This window comes from Chenopodium quinoa, unplaced genomic scaffold (assembly GCF_001683475.1).
Source record: "Chenopodium quinoa cultivar QQ74 unplaced genomic scaffold, ASM168347v1, whole genome shotgun sequence".
Classification (NCBI taxonomy): Eukaryota; Viridiplantae; Streptophyta; class Magnoliopsida; order Caryophyllales; family Amaranthaceae; genus Chenopodium; species Chenopodium quinoa.
In genome coordinates this window covers 894,215-913,508 of record NW_018745540.1, presented here as the reverse complement: position 1 = coordinate 913,508, position 19,294 = coordinate 894,215, and the positions used below count along the sequence as shown (strand labels likewise).

At 33.4% G+C, this 19,294-nt stretch overlaps 1 pseudogene; it reads right to left on the bottom strand.

The window, feature by feature from the left end:
- LOC110716076 overlaps positions 1–18,886 on the bottom strand; it is a 56,504-nt pseudogene extending 37,618 nt beyond the window's left edge.
- Between the last annotated feature and the right edge of the window lie 408 nt (positions 18,887–19,294).

Here is a 19,294-nt window from a genome sequence, read left to right as displayed (position 1 = left end):
AGGTTCACAAAACGCCATGAATTTCTAGTAGCTTACATTAGAAAACTACTAATTGTAAATGATTAAGATAATAATTTAACTGGTAGTATAAAAGAACTTGCTTGCAATTATGCTCACCATTGTGGAGCTACAAAGGTTGTAGCTAAGGCCAAACCTTGTAGCTCCTACTAGGTTTTGCTCCACCCAATACACTTATATTGATTTGTTTAATATTTGTATGTATTTGTTTTATGTTTATTTATTTATTTATTTATTTATTTTTTTGGTTTATTATTATTATTCCCAATTACAAAAATAAATAGCTAACCATTGTGAAGGTTTTACCTTAGATGTTGTAGCTTATTTTAACTAAGAAAATAATGATGTGGCAATTGCTAGCTACAAACACATGTAGCTAACCATTGTGGATGCTCTTAGGCGATTGAGATTTAAAAGAGAAAAAAAAAAAAAAAAAAAGTGGACAAAAATGCCATGAATTTCTCAGCCAACAATCTTCATTTCATTCACCACCAACAGGATTTGTATAACAACCTCGATTGAGCATCGTCCTTTTCAAGATAGTCAGAAAACTCTTCAATAATTCCTCAAAAGTGGTGCTTTGAGTCTTGGAAAACTAAGGTGAGTGCACAATGATTTTTTTTTTTTCCCCTTTCTTCCTTAGGTTTATTAAAAGTTATTATTTGTTTTAACTCAATTTTGTTGCATATTTAAAGCAATCTTCAAAAAAATCATAAACAAAATATTCCAACTTTTGTTTGACCCAAGATAATCTCTTATTTAGAGTACCAAGCTACGGATAATTATTCTGTTATTTATACGGCAACATTTTCTTTTCACGATTTCTCATGCACACCTTTGAACATTGACATATCAGTCACCTATTAGTAAAATCATGAAAAGTTTTCAATGTGAAATATACATTATATGATAATCCCTCAATTAAATCAATTTTTAGAAAATGATATATTTAGCAATAGCAATAACAACACTAAGAATAGCAATAGCAGTAATAATAACAATAATCAATGCATGAAAAAGTAATTGTTGCAAAAAGGTAATCTATAACTATGTATTAAAGGCGAATCAGGAATGACACGAGTCATCTCCTGATTAAATATTGTCCCGCCTTTTTTTTTTTCTTTTTTTTCTTAATTTTTCTTTTGGTCAAACCTAAATAACAATAATATTTTCTTTCCATATTTAAGGTATTATATAATTAGAGTAGTATTTTTGGCCAAAGACTATTTATAATCATTCTTTTTTTTTCCCCTCCAACTTTATTATTTTGGCAATATAGTTTATTTCAATTAGAGAAGAAAATATTTTAATAACATATATAAATGTATATTCTTTAATTTTCTATTTTTCATATTAATAATATCATGTGTCAAAATTTTGTGCAAAAATATTTTCAAATAAGAAAATTATAATAATACAATACGTACACAATCTTAACTAATCAATATATTATTTGCCGGAAATAATACAATTTTTCCTTCTCTACTTCAACATAATAATGTTTGCAATAATAACTTATAAAAAATTAATTAAACAAAATTTATTATATAAATAAAAATTTATATATACTACTCATATATTATGTAAAAATCTCTGAAAACTCAATAATTTTGAATAAAAAAATGGTTATTAATTATCACAAAGTAAAAAAAAGATCAAATAAATTTGCATACAACATTTTGTCAAACAAAGTATGTTAACAAATTAGGGACGAAGGGTATATCCATGCATGTGTGTATTATACGGGTACTAATCTAAAATTTACATTTTTTTATTAGGGGTAGTATAAAACCTCATAGTGCATAAACTTCTTTCATTTTATTTGATTTGTTAAGTATTTTGCATCAATAATCTTGATGTCTTTGGCATGAGTTTAAATTGAAATTCTAGCTATTTTATTTACGTTTTTGGTATATAATTGTTGTAATATAATTCACTGTAAAATTTAGTAAAAACGTGCATGACATGGGACTTAAACTAGTTGTTGCAAAAAGAAAACTTAGCACATGTATGCAAGAAATAAAGAGAAAGTTTCCTTTAAAAGCAGCTTCTACGCACTGATGAACTAATAGGGCATGTAGATGTTGTGGCATGTCAATCAAGAGCAAGAGTATACAATTGCAGGAATTTTCACCTTCTAACCAAATGATTTATCTGTAAGAAATGTCTTCAAACAGTCTACTTCTTTAAACAACGAGGTCATCTCATGATGATTGATTCTTAATTATATCCTTGGCAATTGATTCACATTCTTTGCCTAAACTATGGAAAGGGAATATTTTAATTCACAAGGGAAAGTAAAACAAGATGATTATGCCAGGTAAAAAAAAACCAATTGTAATATTAACGACTACGGATTTCCCCCTCAACCCAAAAGCCCCATGGACAATGCCAACATGCCATAAAGTCCACATTTTTCAGGGAGGCAGGAATAAGTCAAGGTAGAGAACCACTTCTTTGCCAATGCTAGGCGAATGTCATTTTATCCCAAAAATTGAGGTTTTTTCCCTTTCACAGTTATATTGGATGAAAATCACGCCATCATTGATGTAAAATTACCATTAGAAATCTCTTGGACAACAATCGGAACAATCTTGCCACTGTAGGAATCCCCAGAAATGAAAAGAGGATTGTTCTGAAATCCATCATGGTCCATAAGCCACTATATGCAACCAAAAAGAAATAACATCAGATTTTTCTTTCCAAAAAAACAAGGAAAAAAAAAAAGAAAGAAAAAAAGAGGGTTGGTTGTAAGACTTATGACTACACATTAAATTTGAGTTAGACCCCTAATGAAAGATTTACAATAGATCTTATCTATCGTTAGGATGAAGCAAGTAGGAAAAGAATTAGAAAGAGGGGCTTTAGTACAGCTAATTCTATAGCAAACCAAGACAGACAAATAATATAGGAATTAAAATTTAGAATTAACAACGATCCATGTTTAAAAGAATGGGAAATTAAAATGAATAACTAAGATTTACTCATAAGCAAAAAATGCATTATCACGGGATGGAAATCTTTGATTTATTACAAGGAGGAGCCTATTTTACTAGCACCTCTTACATATAAGTCAATTCACTAAGACGGTAAGGAAATTACAAGGAAAGGTAAGGAAATCCCTACTCCTAAAAGCAAATAGACGGTGAGACTTAAACTTGTAACCTCTAAGCCACACGTTGACTTGCCACTATCTCCACCAAACTTGCTTCGTTTGATCATTGAAACTAATCGAAGGAGTTTTTTTAATTACAAAGTGAACATAATACTCCTCCACTATCATACTTCATCCATTCCGTTTTAGTTTATGTATTTTGACTTTTGACACTGATAACAAATTTTACTTTATTTTGACACTGATAACAAATTTTACTTAACCAAGATTTTGTGATGTATAGTTATGGTAAACATAGTGGTGTAAGAGTTGAAAGATTATGTCAATGTATATTTTCATAATATCAACTTTTTAAAACTTTTACATATTAATTAGAGATATTAATTGTTAAACTTGTGCGTTTGGCAAACGTGACAAATGAAACATGTTAATTAAAAAAGAACGGAGGAAATATAAGATATGATAAAAATTAAAATTGAGAAGTAATAATAGATTTGCAAAATCTCAAAGTAAGTGCAATAATTTAGATGTGAAAGATTACCAACTACTCCATCCGTCTCTTTTCTATGGTTACACTTTAATTTTCACGGTCTCCAATGTACATCTTTGACCACATATATATTCATACATAATTTGAGTTAAAATACTAAAAAATTGATACTACTTGCATGAAAATCCAAAAACATCCGACACGATATAGTTTTGATTTTTATAATACTCTATTCGTTTCATAATAATCGCAATATTTTCCTTTTACATCCGTTTCATAATGATTGCAACACTTCCTTATTTGGTAAGTACCCTCTATTATTTTATTATTTCTCTCTCTTACCAACCCTACTTACACTACTTTTATTTATTATTTCTGTCTCTTATTAACAATTAAATATATCCCTATCAACTATACTTTACATTATTAAATTCTTCTTTTGCCCCCCACCCTATATTTTTCATAAAACTATGTGCCAAACCTAGTGTTACGATTATTATGAAACGGAGTATTATAGTCAAAGTTTTTAAACGTCGACTATCAAAGTCAAAATGTAACCATAGAAAAGAGATGGAGGAAGTAACACTTTTAAAGGTACATGTGAAACAAACAATTGAAGTTCAATAAGATCTAATTACGTTAGAAGCAGGCACGCATGAGTGCAGGCCGACCTTTAGCGCGTGCGGCCTGCGCAATCACACAGGGCTTGGGGCCTCAAATTCTTACAATATTAGAAATTATGGTAGTAAATATACAATATAAATGTTGTGGCTCAGTGGCAAATGCGGTGATTTAATTTATGCTATGGTTTGACAAATCATAGCGGAGCACTTACTAAAATAAATGAAAGATTATTATACATTTCTTTTTAAAATAAGGGCCTAAACTTATCTGAATTACACAAGGCCTCTATAGTAATTGGGACGGCCCTGCATGAGTGCACATATTATGAGATGAATACTTTATAGACTTTGAGGCTTTCATGATCTAGTGCAATACTAAAAAAACTTAAGCTGCATGCAAATATCACAAGTCTAGTGTCCATAATTATATTTTCTGACGATATGCCAAAACTGAGATATTGAACAATCATCCGTCAAAAGAAATATATGAATGGGAAAAAGAAAAACTGAAAAACCCAAAAATATATCATCACATCACGGCTTCTCAATTGGGACATGTACTAGAAATCTAGAATTATGTCAAAACATAACACCGTGGACACTGATGTGACTCTGTGTGAGCTAGGTTAGCATGATTTAAATTGTTGCATGATCATGAAATTTTTTCCCCTCATTAACGCTCCACTACTGCTTAAGCTTATTAGAGAAGTGTTCGCAACCACAAATATTTTGTATTAACATATGGCATGTTCTAGGTTCAATATAGAGGGGTTTCCAATCAAGAATGCATAACATATATGTGAATAATATGATGATAAATCATCAGAAATGTCATGGAAGGTAGAGGTTATAAAACTATGTGGTTCGTATTGCATAAAAAATTATCCAATTATGTGTAGGCTGCAAATAGCACAAGCATTTGATGATTTTGTTTATCCTGTGGTGTTTTTCTCAAGGAATATGCAAGGCTGCACTATATCATCATGGTGACCCTAGAAGTTCTATTGACATGTTCAAAGAGAAACCAGACCTATGCAAATAATCTATTTATGTAAATAATATTTCGTATATTATTTTGTGTATATCTTCCTAGTTTAACCTAGAATACTTTGTAAATATAATTGCGTTTAATCAATGAGAAAGGCACGGTAAATATTCTCATATTCTCTCAAGAACTTCACTCTTCTAAAGAAAAAAAAATAGAAACATGTCAATAGTGTATCTTTTAAAATAGAGCCAAATCCAAAATTTTGATTTCAATTTTTGTATCTTTTTATCCTGATACTGGTAGACTACAAAGCAGCTTTGTGAAGTTCTGCTTTGATAAATATGGTAATTGTTGATGCGAAAGAGCAAAGGATGTGATGTGGGGTCGCTCTTTGTCTTTTTGTTGCTAGTCTATCTTTTTATACTCTGTAATTGTGTCCTATCACTCTTATATATATTAACTAATATCCAGTTTTTTCACTTGGGAGAGTTTCCTGTTATGCAGTAAAATTAAATTTTCTCTTGTGAATAGAGAGAAGAAAGGTAGCCAAAATAATAGATCCAGAAAATTAAGGAAACAAATAATTAATTTTAAGAAATTTGTAGTGGGCATTATTAGTGTGAGGCTGTTGGACTTTTGGAGCAAATAACACATAGCAATAGTTTGCCACATGTTAGATACAATAATGTTCACAAGCTTAGGAATGCAATTTAAAGTTTACCCGAAGTTTAGTCCATAAATGACAGAAAGAAGTTTTCATGATGAAAGGCTTTCGACAAATAAGCAGTCGCCCCTTACCTTCCTCAAGAATTGATAAATATGCCTTGATGCTGTAATATCATCACTGTAGTAACCTTCTGGATTTGTTGCATAGGAGAATCCCGTGCCAACAGGTGAATCCAGAAATATAACATTAGCTATCTGAAGATCAAACACAATAGATCCGTCTTAGTATAGTCACAATTCATATATCTGCCAATTGTAATCTCAAGGTTCTCATGCTACTGTCTTGCTTTTACAAATGGAGCTACGGATATCTGAATCAAATTTATTTATAAAAGCTATTTTTTGATAAAGATAAATTAACAAGATAAATTTTTGTACCTGTGTCCAAGAAGATGGATTTAACTGAAATGTTGGTTCTTCTGAGTGCCAATTGCATGCTGAAGTATTGAAATTCAGAGGACCTGCAGAGAGACTACGATTTTCATTACATAATTTAAGCATAAAGTAAAATACATCAAAAACATTAAATAAAATGTGTAGTATAATAGAATTAAAAGTTTGTAATAACTATATATAACAGCTATAAACTCTAAAAAACGATAACACATCCACATTATTATATACTAATGCAACCTAAGGACCTTATCTTCATAGTATAGTGATTAGTGACCTTATCTATTCTAACCTTTTTTTTAAGGTTGAATTTTCTCCCAAACTCCCACAATATTCCGCACTACTTAAAATGAGCTATAGATCTACAACAACAAAGGGAGGAGAGGAAATTTTCACTCAAAGTGAATATGCAATGATATTGAAGGGTATTTTCATGATTTTTCAATCTTGTGAAATAAATTAATTTATTTTAAGTCATTGCAACCATTTGGGTGTTTGATTCCTAGTCTATTGTTCGTGGATTATGATGAAGATGCAAAATAAGCTTGCTAGCAAATACACAAATGTTAATTTAAATTAATCCAATGTGTTATTCTACCAGTGAAAGTCTAACTGGCTAATACAAGAGGGGGGGTGAATTGTATTTGAGGTGAAATCTAAAAACTTTTTGCGGAATTTAACTAAATGAAATAGTGACGAGAGAAGATATAGGCTTTTCTAAATTTCCACTAAGTAATCAAACTCTTTACAAGTGAAGATTCAAACCCGTTAACAAGTTCCACAAATTAGGAACTTGTTCCCAACTCTCACAGAAGACTTCAGCAACGAAGCTTCCTTGACCTCACTTTACAAACTCACAATCCCAACCCCTAAGTACTTGAATACAATCTGTGATTACAAATACCTATTGCACTCAAGAATATATGAAGGAAAATAACTCTCTTTATGTTATTAGATGGCTACTGGAATTTTTATGCTCAAGAGTTATGTTTTGCTGAGATAGTTTGCATGAGTATTTATAGAGAAGGCTTAGTCATTAACCTCCACCATAATCACGTCCACATGTCAACAACCCACTAACAACTTGTGGAGTTATCTTGACAGATTGTGATCATGAAGAGGTTTCCTAGCCTTATCTAATTAAACCACTATCCTAACAACTTGATAACCATTAGCCGTATAAAAGATTTTCTCACAGAAAAACCACTTGCTAACTTTATCAAATATTTATTTAAAAGATTATCAAAAGTTTGTTTAAAAAGATTTTATTTGAAAAGATAAATTTATTATTTATTAAAACAACTAGATAATTATCTTCGATAATTATCTTTATTAAAACTTTTACAAATTATCTTTTCTTTAAGAAATTATCTTTTAAAACTAACTTTTATTCCAGTAGTCTTTAACATAAGTCATTGAGTTCCTTTCCGACTTTATATTATTGAGTGCTCACAATTAAAACTAGAACGTGAGATTTGCACGAGGCTTTTTAAAGAATGCTACTCCGCATCCAAGTTCCTACTCCGGAACGAACTTTGCTTGAATCCTTTATTCACCAAAGACTCAAAACATTCATTAGTCGAGTTTGTCAATTTGTCCATCAAAACCAAAAGGCTCAACAAATTCCCCCTTTTTGATGATGACAAACATTGACAAACTTAGGTAAATAAAATCATCCAGGCATGCAACAAAAATTTAGAGTAAGGCATGAAAACAAAAAAAACAATTAAAGAACTTAGAAAAATATTAAAAAGTATTTTTTTTTTTTTTTTTTTTTTTTTTTTTTTTTTAAAAAAAAAAAAACTGAGCAAAAGAAAAATTAACAAAGACTTTAAAAACTGAACTTGGCAAAAGTTTGTACCTTCGATGTGTGAGTTCCTTGGTAAACACTTTAGCCGCCATGAAGTTTGTCTTTTCCCCCTTTTGGCATTATCAAAAGATTGAAAAAAAACATTTTGCTATACTCCCACTAGACTACGTAGGGAATAGTGAGCTCAAATAATGCAAGGCAAAAATAAGTTAGGTACTAAATCATCAGCAACCACACACAATCATATGAAAAATACGAGCCAAGTTCCGATTTAGGAAATAGAAGAGGAACATAGAGAATGTAGCAAAGGATAAAGGCGTACAAACCAAAGTTCAGAGAGATTAAACAAGACCAAAATAAAATTGTTCAACATATGAAATTAGAATAAGTGCAATCAAGGATTTAAGAGGCTGCATTGGTAGGATCAAGGGTTGGATTTGTGGGATCAATAGAGTCTTCCTCGACTTCCTCAAAGGCTACTTTGTTGATAGTTTCCAAGATCTCCTTGTTGCCTTCACTAAACTTGCCTTCAGCCTGTGCAAGCTTTGCCTCTACGCCTGCAAATCCGGTTGCTTGAGAATCTGCCAGAGCCTGCACCTGGCCTTTAAGAGAAAGCAATTCCGAGGCCATTTCCTCCAGTTTCTTGCTCACCAGAGTAGTCAACTTCTCCATATCTGCTTTAACCTGTTGAAAATCATAAACAAACACACGAGTTCCAGAGAAAGCAGCAAAGCCAGTAGGCTGAAATGGAGGAGGAGAAGGTGAATGAGAAGGCTGCCTAGTAGGTGAGACAGGAATAGAAGAGGGTTCAGTGGAAGAGGGAACTTGGGTAGGGTTGAAGGTGGAATCAGATTTGTCTGAGGAGCTGATGGTTTCTACAGTCACAGGGTGTGTAGTAGAAAGGGCAGGCTTGACCACATTCCTCTTACTCCTTCTAAGGCCCCCTGTAAACACAGGAATGACAGGTGGTCCAGCTGTGCTCTCAGAGTCTGTGGTATGTTCCCTCTCACTTTGATCAGTTCCCTGCCCCTCATGTAAGTCAGATTGTCGAGCTTCCCCCTCAGAAACTTCCATATGTTCCCCCTCAGAATCTTCCTGTTTTTCTCCTTGCACATCTCCCTCAAGTATTTTTTCTTTGTTTTTCTCTCCGTTAGAACTTTTTTCTTCTTCCTTATCTCCCTCAGAATCACTGGAGGTGGTAGCACCCTCACTAGCCTCCTCACTACCCTGGTCACTGCTTGCATCACATTCTTCCTTAGCTTCTTTCCCTTTCCCTTTCTTTTTCTCCCCTCCTTTCCGAGGCACAAAACATACTTTGCCATTTGTAAGCCTAAGACTCAGTCTAAGTAATGATTGTTCAGAGAGGATATTATCGGGTTTGAGATATGTTGGGGATTCACATTCAACATCAATACCAAAAGATTTGAACAACACAGTAAGGAAAGAGCCATATGGAATTGTGGTCTTTTGAGCATAAAAATTCAAGTGTTCAATCATTAGAGCAGGGAAATTAATCTGTATTTTGCATGCAAGACAGAATATGAGGGAGGCATCCAAGAGTGATACGGTACTCCGTTTTTGTAAACGGGGTACTATACCCTTCCAGGTGAAGGTAAACAGTAGCTTATGAAGGGGTGTTAGGGCATGATGGTGAGTAGTTTTCACTTTCGGATTTCCTCCAATAAATTGAAGGATTTTGCATTCATCATTATGGCCAATGTTTACAGATTGTTTGTGCTTTAAATAAGAACAATAGCCTTTAACAGGAACTTGAAATAGATTTCCAAGATAATTGGCATCAAACGAAATTGGAATATCATTAACTACGGCCGAGCACACACCATTATCACATTGAAAGGTATTTTTGAACTCATAAATAAATTTAGGATAAACAGGGTAATGAGAACAATTCTGGAACAAGTGAGTCCATTTTTGATAATCAATTAAAGAAGTAAATTCAGTGAACTTACTCGCCACACACCAATCATAGTTGATGTGATATCCGAGAGTGTAATTCCATGATGGGAATTTGGTGGTTGCGCGCCGTTTCCTGTCGCCGCCCTTCACAGCCTTAGCCTTCCTCTTTGGCTGAGCAGATGGATGCACCACCGCAATTGGCACCGGTTGTGGAGACCCCGTGTTTGAGGAGGGTTTGAATGGTGGTGATCGGGTTTTTGGGGTGGTGTTTCGGTTGGTTTTCATGGTGTTGAAGGTAAAATGAAGGGAAGGAGAAGATGAATAGTGTGAATAGGAAGGAGAGAGAGTGAGGCCGGTTATGGGAGTGTATGGGGAATTTAATTGATTTGATAGGTGAAGGTGGAGTGAAAAGAAGAAAAAGAGTTTAATGGGGAGGAGTGAGAAAGAAAAGTGACGGTTTAAACTGTGAGGTAGTGGGGTAGTTTTAGAGGTAGTAGGATTTAATTTGGTGAAATAATTGCACTCATCTAATTCAATGTTGATAAAATAAAATCGTAAGTTAAGAAGTTGATATACATGCTTCTTATCTTACGTAGCAAATAAGATCTTTTTGTATTTTTGAATTCTATGAGGAATAGAAAAATTCATCATGAAAAAATAAGGAAGGAAAAAGATAAGAATAAAAAAAATAAGATAGGAATAAAAGATAAGAAAGAAAATAACAAGAAGAAAAAAAAACAGATAAATAAAAAATGAAAAGGATAAATAAGAGCAAATTGATTGTAAATTATGATGATAATTTACGTGATCATGATACAGAGAGTAAAGAATGATGAAAAGGGAACTTGAAACAACATGGCTCAATATTTTTAACATATTAAGAGTATGTATACGTGACTTTTCAATACTTCACAAATCTTTCCCCTAGGTAATTTCAGCTGTGTTATGCACACAAGATTGAGCATAGCATCGTTAGTTACATCCGATTTTACCTTAGGGGTTCCAAACAAAAGTCACTTGAGCCGTAGCATCCCCAATTCCACACGCATCTTTTCAACCTTGTCTCTGCTTAAAGGCTTAGTTAATATATCAGCAATTTGTCATTCAGTAGAAATAAAATCTAGCCTAATTAAGCCCTTTTTCAAGAAAGTCATAAACATATCAAAAGTTTCATCTTTACTATGTAAGAATATGACCCATGTAAATCTAGAATAATCATCTACAAGAACTAAGACATATATTTTTCCACTTCTACTTTGAATTCTAACGGGGCCACACAAATCCATATGAATGAGTTCCAATGGTTTTGTGGTGCTTACCATTTTCTTTGATTTAAATGATGATCGAACATGCTTTCCTTTGATGCAAGCTTCACAAATTTTGTCATTTAGGAATTTGATAGAAGGTAATCCGATTACCAAGTCCTTTGACCTTAATTTGTCAAGCAATGAAAGACTAACATGTCCAAAACGTCTATGCCATAGAAGTGGATCATCCTCAATAACACTTAAACAGGATAGATTGTATTTTGGAACTTTGTTAAGATCCACGGTATACGTGTTCCCTTTACGAGTTCCTTCCAAAACGATTTTTCCAGTGTTATTGTTGATGATTTTGCAATTTTCAGAAGAAAAGCTTACAGAGTTTCCTTTATCACAAAGCTGAGATATACTGAGTAGATTATGCTTCAAACCCTCGACTAAAAATACATTGTCAATTGCATGGGAACTTGACCTTCCTACTTTGCCAACAGCAACAATGTTGCCTTTCTTATTGTCTCCAAAGGTCACTGTTCCCCCTGTATAGGCCGTCAGTGAGAGAAATCTGGATTCATCTCCTGTCATGTGCTTAGAACAACCGCTATCGAGGTACCACTGGTTGTTCCCCCTCACTGCGACCTGCAAAAGAAATTAAGGGTTAGTAGCAGGAACCCTTTCATTCATGGGTTCCTGTGTTGACACATTTAAATCAGATTTCTTCTGCCAAACATAGTTCACATTCTTATTGTACAGATTTGCTTTCTTAGTACATTCTTCACTGCGATGTTCCTTTTTACCACAAAAAGAACAAACGGTCTCACTAGGTAAGTTCACATATTTCTTTTTCTTTCCAGTGGACTTCTTCTTATGAACATAGCCTAGACCTTCTGTTCTTTTTGTCTGAGCTTCCTTTACCCACTTGGGAACACCCGTGCTTGCTGTATTTTTACTTTTTCTTGCAATTTCTAGGTCCTTTTCTAGTTTCTCATTTTTATCATTGGTTTCCTTTATCTCTTTCTTAACATGCTCTAGTTCATTATTAAACATGATTAAAGGAACTTCAGTAGACCTGCAAGAATCAATGTTAGTACACAACATTTTATATTGAGTCAATTCAATATTCAGCATGATATTCTCACTCTTGACTCTTTCAAGGGATTCTTTTAGCATAATATTTTTATCTAACAATTCAAAGAATCTGCCTTGAACATCATTTCTTAAGCTATTCAGATACTTAACATGATCTCTACAAATTCCAGTTGCCTTTTCGGCTTGCCTTAGTTTTGCACATAATTCTTTATATTCATCTAAGGTTTCTAACAATAAAGAGATTAATTTATCCTTTGAGAGAGATTTCAAATAACTAGGTTGAATGACTACCTCATCATCATGCTTTGCCATTAGACAGAGATTGGCTACTTCATCGTCTGTGTGTTCCTGTTCCTCTTCTTCGGAACTCGATTCTCCCCACGTGGAAATCATTGCTTTCCTGAAATTTGTTTTAGAAAAGTTAGGCTTGGAATTTCTGCTTTGATCAGTTTCTTTTCCCTTGCCTTTCTCAGATTCCCATAATGGACACTCTTTGATGAAGTGGTTGGTGCTTCCACATTTGTGACAAGAAGACTTGGCTTTGGGTTCCTGATTTCTTTTACTGTATCCTTTCTTCTTGTCTAAAAACTTGTTGTTACGGTAGAATTTTTTCAGCCTTCTCACCAACATTGCAGCTTCTTCTTCATCGATGTCAGACTTCTCTTCGGATTCTTCATTAGCTCTTAATGCTAGCCCTTGACTTTTGACAGTCTCCTGAGTCCGATTGTTCGACTGGATCTCGTGAGTAATGAGGGAACCCGCAAGCTGTTCCAGATTGAACTTGGTGAAGTCTTTTGATTCTTGCACCGCTGCGACCTTTGCTCTCCATCTGTCATTGTCTGGAAGACTTCTTAAGACTTTTCTGACCTGCTCATCTATAGGAATTATCTTGCCAAGACACGTTAGTTCGTTAGTAATACTTTTAAATCGAGTAAACATGTCTTTAATGGATTCTTTGTTTCCCATTTCAAAGCGCTCATACTGAGACAAAAGAATGTCTATTTTGGAACGTTTAACATCTGACGTTCCTTCATGTGTAACTTCCAGAAGATCCCAAATTTCCTTTGCGGACTTGCACCCTTTGACACGAGTATGTTCATCGGGTCCAAGTCCCCAAATTAAAAATTTTTTGGCAGTAGCATTCATTTCAAGTTTTTCAAAATCAGTTTTTTCATACTCATCCATAGGTTTAGGGATTACCTCATTATTAGCATTTGTTTTCGTAATTTCGTAATCTCCTACTTGTATAATCCGCCATACCTGATAATTCTCTGCTTGGATAAAGATTTCCATCTTATCCTTCCAATAAGGATAAAATTTGCCGTTGAAGTATGGAGGCCTTTGAATGGATGTACTCCCGAATTCCTTTTCCTCTGTGTAAGCCATTTTCCAGGAACTTACTCAACAGGGTTGCCTGCGTGTTCTGAGTTCCCGCTCTGATACCAACTGAAAGTCTAACTGGCTAATACAAGAGGGGGGGTGAATTGTATTTGAGGTGAAATCTAAAAACTTTTTGCGGAATTTAACTAAATGAAATAGTGACGAGAGAAGATATAGGCTTTTCTAAATTTCCACTAAGTAATCAAACTCTTTACAAGTGAAGATTCAAACCCGTTAACAAGTTCCACAAATTAGGAACTTGTTCCCAACTCTCACAGAAGACTTCAGCAACGAAGCTTCCTTGACCTCACTTTACAAACTCACAATCCCAACCCCTAAGTACTTGAATACAATCTGTGATTACAAATACCTATTGCACTCAAGAATATATGAAGGAAAATAACTCTCTTTATGTTATTAGATGGCTACTGGAATTTTTATGCTCAAGAGTTATGTTTTGCTGAGATAGTTTGCATGAGTATTTATAGAGAAGGCTTAGTCATTAACCTCCACCATAATCACGTCCACATGTCAACAACCCACTAACAACTTGTGGAGTTATCTTGACAGATTGTGATCATGAAGAGGTTTCCTAGCCTTATCTAATTAAACCACTATCCTAACAACTTGATAACCATTAGCCGTATAAAAGATTTTCTCACAGAAAAACCACTTGCTAACTTTATCAAATATTTATTTAAAAGATTATCAAAAGTTTGTTTAAAAAGATTTTATTTGAAAAGATAAATTTATTATTTATTAAAACAACTAGATAATTATCTTCGATAATTATCTTTATTAAAACTTTTACAAATTATCTTTTCTTTAAGAAATTATCTTTTAAAACTAACTTTTATTCCAGTAGTCTTTAACATAAGTCATTGAGTTCCTTTCCGACTTTATATTATTGAGTGCTCACAATTAAAACTAGAACGTGAGATTTGCACGAGGCTTTTTAAAGAATGCTACTCCGCATCCAAGTTCCTACTCCGGAACGAACTTTGCTTGAATCCTTTATTCACCAAAGACTCAAAACATTCATTAGTCGAGTTTGTCAATTTGTCCATCAAAACCAAAAGGCTCAACAACCAGATAAACAAAAAAATGTATTGATGTTTAGAGATGTCAATGTTCGTGAACAACTCGTGAACAAGCCCGGTCAAAGCTCAGACAAAATTTTCAAGCTCATTTAGTAAACGATCTTAACTCAAACAACTATGCGTTCAACTTGTTTATGCTGGTGAACAACTCCTTCATGTGCTAATTGTGAGCTAAGATCAAACAACCAAAAATCAAGAAAAAACAAAGTTCGGTTAAACTCGTCTTGAGCTCAAACTCATACTTATCTTAGAATAGATTACTAATTGGCTTGCTTCGTTGACAAAATAGCATTATGGGGAAATGCAAGGTATTTTAGAACAAGAGATAATTTTAGAGAGAAAAAAATAAATAAATAAAAGACAAATGCATGTGATGAGGCTAGAGATAATTTAGTTTCAAAAAGTGTGCCTAGGCGCAAGGCATAGTGAGGTTCAACGCCTTAGCTATGCGAGGCTCAAAGACTTGCATAAGGCGTGCGCCTCCTATATGCTTTTTTTTCCGGGTGGCTTCTACCGCCTTTGCGCCTTATGTTGTAAGGCATCAATAGCTAATGTTTAAGATAGTAAAAAAAAAAAAAAACAGACCACAGACTTTGTGACTGGCGGATTTATTTTAATTCTAAATGAGAGAGAATTCTCATGTCCCCAATTCGATTTGAAGAACCCTAGCTATTGATCACATAGCCCTTTTAGGCTTTCACCTTTTCTCACAATTCCTTCTTTAGACTAATTTGATAAAAATAAATATATTTTTATTTATATTAATAAAGTGCGCCTTGCCTACAAAAGGTGCGCACCTTTGCTTTGTGCCTAGGCTTCTAGGACATTTAAGCCTAGGTGTGCCTTGCACCTTTTAAAACTAAGAGAGGGGGAGAGAGAGAGAGATCATTGTCCAAAAGAACGCACAGAGGAAATATGTCTAAATTATCATCTGTCAAGAGAGTTGAACTCCTCACAAACCTAAAAAATCTATCATAAACTCAATTGGCAATAAGAACTTAAGAAGATTATTAAATCTCTCCATAAGTACAAGTAATTTATTTAGTAACCATTTTCTAATGTGCAACAATAATGCTAACCCGGATTTTCCAATTCATTTTTGATATACGTGTAGTTAATCTAAATTGTTTAAGGCCCACTCGTTACTTGAAAAAGGGCAGTTTGAACTTATTATAAGCTCGATCAAAGTCTAGAATTCATTTCTTTCAAGGAAAAATTTAGGGAACCGTCGGAAGTCACCTTTTAAATTCTTATTTTTTTTTGTAAAAAACCACCTTTCAAAAAAAATGTTGTAACCAATCACCCAATTTAGATTTTTTTGCTGTAATTCACCACCAACAGTACAAATGACGATTGAATCATTAGTAATCAAAGCTCATTTTCCTGCAATAGGTGGTGAATTACAATAAAATTTTAAACTGGGTGGTTATTGACAATATTTTTTTAAAAGGTGATATTTCACAAAAATAAGGATTTAAAAGTTGTTTTTTGACAAAATTTCCTAGAAAATATAATACCCAATATTTAGGTTATTTGCAAAAATTGTGAATAATAATCCAACCTTAGAATTATTTTTTAATCATCAAATTTTTAGGGATATCCATTTTTAATTGTCCCAAGTTCCCAAGAGGTAAATTACCTATTAACATGTCCACATTATATGCGAAGGGTCCAAAAGTAAGATTACTCCGTATTAGAATCAATTTAACATTATTCAAAGTTAGAGTTTAAGTGGCCCCCAAAGTCTATCCAATATCAAATATTTGTTACTTGATCTCTATCGCTTAAGGTGATAGTATCTATATTTTGGTAAGATAAATAATATAAAATTATCCCATTGAGAGTTGGTTATGCCTACATCTTAAGTGATAAGGACTCCCAATTTATATACCTATACTAAAACAGAGTCTTTTTTGACGGAATTTTTCCTCCTAAACTTTATTTTATTTTTTATTTTTTTATTTTTTTTTTTTTTTTGTTGCAAAATTATTAATTTTACTAGGAACTTAATTATTTATTGTTTTGATTAATTTTTTAGTTATATTTTTCTAGAGATTTAATTTCAAATACCATTATTTTAAAAACCGAGCATGGCTCGGGTAGTATTATATATATCACATCCTTTGTTTCAAGATAGCCTACAATTTCACAGAAAAAATATTCCACAAAAAATGAGAGGGTCTTTCACTAGAGTGAGTCACCATCTTAGACCCTGGGTTTTGGAGTGTGACAACTACCAAGGAGAGTGTGACAACTATTGAGGACTCTGGTACCCCTTTTCTCCCGGTGCTATTTGTAAGGCGAGTTTTAGATCTTGTTATATTTCCACTTAAGAGGTACGGAGTAACTATCATGGCTTACCCAATTGATTTGTACACGTATTATCTCCTACATTCGACAACTCACAAAACTATATAGTATTAATATAATATAATAATATACACCTCTACAAAAATGTATGTGGGTGAGGAATGAAACTAACATACCAATCTCAAGAACAAGACCAGAAAGAGCAGAACAACCAGGGCCTCCAGTAAGCCAGACCATAAGTGGGTCTCTTTCATAATCTCTCTCCGATTTTATGAAGTAATAAAATAATTGAACTTCTTCATTATCTCCCACCCCAACATATCTGCAATTTTTTCACTTTTCATTATAAACCCACAATTTAACCAAAATAAGGCCAAAAATAATTATAAAAAAACCCAATAAAACAAATGAAATACCCAGTTTCAAGATAAAATGGGAGAATGCCGGGAAATCCAGGTACAGATTTGACGATTTTGGGTGAAGCTGCATGCAAAATTGGGGTTAAAATATGGAGAAGATAGAGAATTGTAAATAATTTATGTGAGACTGTGTTTCCCATTTGAGGGGTTTAAAATATGGATGAATAAATCACAGTTTTGTGGGGAAGTTGGAAGAACATGTACAACCAAAAAATAAAACAAAAAACTACCGATTTTTAAATGAACAAGGTGTCAAAACGAGTACCACCAGGGGCGGAGCTACAATGGGGGCTGGCAGGGGCGCGGCCCCCATAATTTATTATGATATGACAGTATGACGTAACGTCCGTACGGGGAACATTGATTACCAAAAAAAAAAAAAGTCAGAACATTGCACATGGATTCTGGTCTCTGGATGTACTCGATTGCCCACCTTATAACTTTTTTTTATCGGCGCCAATTCAAAAATATACGAAGTAATAAGAATGAAAATAAGAAACTAACTTTAAATATACATTCATTACGCAATAGTGACTAATTTATTTATTATCAATGCATTTACAATTTACAGATCACAAGTATTAATCAAAAGCGTTTTAATTGATAGATATTACTCCATTCGTCCCCAAAAGCTTGACCCTTTTGGCCTAATTTTAGTCCCAAAATAATGATCTCATTTGCATTTTAATACCCACTAATTTGCAATAATATTTGTGCAAAATTAGTTTCCCCATGCAAATTTTGCTTTTTCTATATACTTTTATTACTTTCTCTTTCTACTTTTTTGCAATTCCAATATAAAATTCTCTTTTCAATGTACTTTTCTTAGCTTCCCCATACACTTATACTTCCAATTTAACTTTCTAAATACCCGCGAAATCAACCCAAAAGGGTCGTTCTTTCGGGGACGGAGGGAGTAATAAGGAAATAAAACGATATACCGAAGGCATAAACATACTTATATACTTTTGACTAAGTAATTTATTGACCTTATAACGTTTTGTCGCCTAAAATTTAATTACAAAAAAAAAAAAAAAAAAAAAATTGAAACAGTACGAACCAGCCGAGTGCTAGGTACTATCTCTATTTTTTTAAGTGTCCCACTTTTAAGAACGACCGTTTTTTTAAGTGTCTCATTACCAAAATGGATACCCACTCACATTATACAAAGTATATTATTTCTCTTTCTTCCTTTAACCTCACTATCATTATTCCTAGAGGTCCAATTCATATTTCTCTCTTTTACTTTTTCCAAATTTTTATTCCTATTCATACTCACTCATATACTTCGTAATCATTATTTTATTATTTTGCCTAAAACTATGTGCCCAAGGGTATGAGGCACTTAAAAAACGGAGGGAGTACTAAATAATGAATCAACGAGTACATGATATTGTTCACTCGTTCTTGGAATTAAATTGATCCCTTGAAAAAAGTGCAAGTACAATTGTTAGATGAGGATTGAATAAGTAGTAAAAGAGGGGAAAGGATTTTGTATTTTTGTGGGTTGTCAATACTTTTTTGGGAATTTGGTAGTTATTGTATATTAATAGTGATTAGGGGATTTTTCCCGCCACGTGGATCACTCAAGCCCTACCACGTGTCATCCACGAGGACCAATCAGAGGCCGCCACGTGTCACCTTTTGAGAGGTTCAA